The sequence below is a fragment of the Lactuca serriola genome, chromosome 1 (assembly GCF_051521515.1).
Source record: "Lactuca serriola cultivar US96UC23 chromosome 1, Lser_US96UC23_V15, whole genome shotgun sequence".
NCBI lineage: Eukaryota > Viridiplantae > Streptophyta > Magnoliopsida > Asterales > Asteraceae > Lactuca > Lactuca serriola.
The window spans coordinates 128,868,449-128,873,285 of NC_136408.1; positions in this window are offsets into that span (position 1 = coordinate 128,868,449).

Consider the following 4,837-nt stretch of genomic DNA (forward strand, 5'->3'; position numbering starts at 1 on the left):
AAGTGTTATTTCTCTCATTATAGTCTATCCAAATGCATGACGTCATGCAACCCAAATGGACCATGTCGGGTCGGGTCAAGTCTTACCAATTATAGTTATAGACTTAGACATTAATCCAACATTGGGTCTCTTTCCGGAACCCTCCAATGTATGAAACTGATCTAGACCCCTCTTCCTTATGTGCTCTAGATCAATCTCCCGCTCAAGGGCTCTAGAAATCATATCATTCAGGGTCTCACACCCTGAAATACTCACGAACTTTCTGATATCATCCTGCAGCATATAATGATACCTCACTTTCTTCATCTCCTCATCTGCTACATATTGTGGTACCAACAAATCCCTTTTCCTGAACTTGGCAGTAATCTGTGCCACGGTCTCCGTAGTTTAGTGGAGATCCAGGTACTCTAGTGCCAACTGCTGGACCTTGATCGCTAGTGCAAACTCAGTTCGGAACCTGGTTGAGAAGTTATCCCTTGACATAGCATCAACCGCATCATCACCCAAACTACTACTAATCTCTTCCCACCAATCATGTGCCTGATCCTTCAACATGCAGGAAGCATATATGAACTTCGCCTCCTCGTGGCAGAAACTCATCCTGAATGCGTTAGCCATATCTGCTAACCACCTCCTACTCACAATGGGGTCCCTTTCCCCATGAAATGCAGGAGACCCACAAGCACGAAACTCCTGGAAAGACAGTGTGTGAACTCCAATGATAGCCATAACCTCCGCACGGAACACACCAAAGCGCTCATCCACTATCTCTTAAACACAGCGAGAAATCTCTGATGAAATGAGCTCTCGCAACTGCTCGCTAATCGGCTCAGCATCCGCACCTGAGCCAGAACCCGAACCTAGACAATCTCCCTGAGAGCTCATCTCCAAACCGAAATACGGCATACCAAAGGTCAAAAGATAACCAAGGGTCCTTCTCCCATAAGCTTCTTAGATTCTCCAAGACTCTCACCGATTCGAGTACGGATCCTGTGCTTTCAGTAGCACGGGCCCAATACTACCTTCCACACCTATCCATACTTTTCCTCAGCAATCATCCCAAATCCTCCAAGTCACTTTCTCAATAAAATCACCAGAACACAATACACTACACCACTAAGCTCACTGAAGCATATCCTAGGCTTTCCTGGGTTCCCGAACCCACCCAGTCCTCAATTGTTGAAAGATTCCCAGTAATGTCAACTAGCTACCTCATGGATATATTCACGTGCCATAGAGATCAGATAATCCTTCGAGTAAAAGACTCAATCCTAGAACAGTTGGACTCAGAGGAAAGCTACACAATAGGGCCAAGTCCATCACTCTAAGATTATCCAGCATGTGCCATATGTAACTTAACATATTCATTCAACAGCTAGCTCACATTGCTAATAGTCCCACAAAGCACAAAGCAAGCGGCATTCAGACAATGGAAAAACTAACCAATCAAGCCATGTTATCCTCTTATCAGGAATATATACTAGCATACAATTCTAAGGCTCATATAATCATAGATAACCTAGACTGACCATCCTACCACTGGCTGATCAATTCTAGCATGTAAATCTACAATTTCATACAAGCATACTAAGGCATCCCTCCTAGATCCGTAGGTCTAATCTAGCTTGCGAATCATATCATATAATAATAACAAACATGTATTGGTACTTTAGGAACCACTTACTTGAGCTCTGTCGATTGCACGCATCACCCTTTTTTCTCTTTTTAAAACCTCTTTTATAAAACTGGTTTTTCTTTTGAAAATTTTCATACCAAGTCCTCAGTTTGAGTTCTGACACGCCCGAGAGTTTGCCCAAATCCCTCAAACCAAGGTTCTGATACCAACTTGTAACGACCCAAAAATGCAAGGTAAAAAATTCATTTTTAATATAAGAAAAAACTTTAATAACTTTGTTCCAAGCATTAAAAACATTTCAATTAAAACTAATATCAGATTCTAATCCCAAAGATCACATATTGTGGAATAACATGAGTGAATGCGTTGTGATCATCCCGAGATCCTTTATTTGAAAATTGGAGGTACCTGAAACCAAAACTATAAAACCGTAAGCATAAAGCTTAGTGAGTTCTCCAAATACCACATACCATACATATCCACTGAGCCATACATGCCATACATAACTGTGAGCCATACATATTAAACATATATCATAATTAAATATGATGCTATGCGTTTCACATAGTCTTTCCGTTATGCCATGAGCCACCTCGTGGACTTTCATGCCAAGCTGAGGGCCACCCCCTGGGTCTTACAGACAAGTGCCAGGAGCTACCTCCGGGTCTTCCATGCAAGCAATCACAAAGACAACTAGCATACATTCTACTCTACTTAGCTAATTAGCATACAGTGTACCAGGGGCCCCTCCTGGTCTTTCATACATAATGGCCAGGGCTAACCTCGGGTCTTCCTACAATACAAAAAACAATTGGGCTAGCGTTGGTGCCTTCGACCCATACACACAATGAGGAGACTCAACTCGAATGCTGAAGCTCGCTGCCCGAACTCCCTAGCTGCTGCCCTGACGGTTTCCCAAACTAACAATTACCAACACAATATCCAATTAGAAACTAAGTTCTAAACCATGAACCATAATCCAAACTTAGGGTAAAATGACCATATTACCCCTAGCCCAACAAGACCCATAACTAAGGCCCATGCCCAAAACCAAAAAGGTCCAAAACCATAAGATCCATAAAAGCCCACTAATGGCCTAATTTTCCAAATTAGGCCCAACCCCATTCGTTCCTTACCTAAAAGCCCAAAAATTCATGGTCCAAGAATAATTCTTCGATGGCCCAAAGGTCCAAGCCTATTGGGTCCTCTAAACCCAAAACTATTGGGGCCACCAAGGCCCAATACGAAACCTTGGCCCAACTAGGCATGTCCAAGCAAAAGTCCAAACTCTGAAACTCCTCTGACCAAAAAGCCCAGTGCACACAAAAACCCAGGCCAATTCCGAAGCCCAAATATAAAACAAGTCCAAAGGCCCACTAAACGACGAACGCAGGGCGTACGCTCAGCTTACGTTGGGTGTACTCGAGGGAATCTGGGTCGTGACCAAAGAGAAGGTACGTTGCGCGTACCCTTGGTTACGCGGGGTGTAACCGCTGATTTTCCAAACTCCTTTGGTGACTTAATTAGTTAAGAGCTTTTGTATCTAAACTTCAGGAAACCTCCAAATGAAGCTCTTAATGCATAAAGTCAGCACCTTTATGCATTTTCATGACTCAAAGGGACCCAATGACCAACTTAACCCAATTAATACCCATCTTAATCAATCTAGAACATGCATGGACCATATCTAAGCATCAAGTAAGCATTTTTATCAACTTATAATCTCAAATATGCTAAGGGTGGCAACCCAAAGCTTTTGGAGTGGTGTCTAACCACTAGACCTTTCTCATGAGGTCAAAATGGGACCAAAACTCTCCATAATCATAAATATCAACTTCTAGTGATCAAGCTCATTACTTTTTACCTTCTGTGAGTTTAAAATGTAGCAAGAAGTCTAGATCCACAATCCATCCTTGAACCACCACCTTGTACTAAACTTCCACTTCTTGAAATGCACCAAAATCCACCAAAATTGCACTTACAAGGCTCACAACACTCTAGGATGAAGCTATCACTTGAAATTAGGGTTTAAGGAACTGGAGAATGAAAGAGAGATGCACCCCCTTGGACTTAAGGTGCTTAAATATTGAGCCAACCCTTAAAATTAGGGTTTTGAAGATCTTGGACGTACGTTGGGCGTACTCCCTTCCACAACGATGTTTCACTTATCCAGCACTATGTTGGGCGTACCACATCTTACGCTGGGCATACTCACTTGTTTGCCACCTTTGCATGCATGGGCTGATTTGCCAAGTATCTTCATTACGATCCAAAATTGCCAATAATTTCTAAGTGCCATAACTTCCTCATCTGAGATCCATTTCCAACGGACCATATATCCATGAAAAGGCGGAGAGAAGTCTTACGCCCTTATCAACTGACTCACTCATTAAAACCTTCCGAAGAAATCCAAAACCTCATAAAAGGCCGAGATATCAAATCACGATACTACCATTGGCTTCCAAAGACCCAATCAAACACTTGGATCACTTATACCATGGAAACTATATCCGAATGGGCTTAATCCTTCCTCTCCCGAAGCCCTAAGCCTCAGGACAACTGATGACTGGGCCACATCCCCAACCAACGAAGTAATTTTGAAACCGAGTGTTTCAATTTCGGTAGCTTGTTCACCGTCTTGTCGGTGTCAATGTCATCAAATCCAGATGCGTCTATCACATTAAGTTTAATGAAAATGGGTCTTTTGACCTTTTTCAAGCCCAATTCGTGGCTAAACGATACACTCAGTTCGTATTGCTTTCAGCTTGATTGTCATGTGTAAATGGAATTTACATCTATTTGTACATCAAAAATGCATCCATCAATGGTGTTCTAACTGAAATATTTTCATGTAGAAAATACCAATATATGTTATCTTCGAAAATCCCTACATGGTCTAAAACAGGCATCTCGTGCATGTTTTCAATATTCAATGATTTTTTAACTCACATTGGGTTCAAATGTAGCCAAGCCGACACATCCATGTTTGTACTTTGTAAGGAACATACTATTTTGTATTTACTTGTTTATGTTGATGACATAATCTTGACAGGGAACAATCAACCTATGATCACCTCCTTAATCGAAAAGATGAAAGTTGCCTTTGTTATTAAATGTAACACCACAAAAATTTCAAACTTTCTCAAAACTTTAAAACACTATGGTTTTAAAACCATTCGGGCATTAACCCACATTTAACAA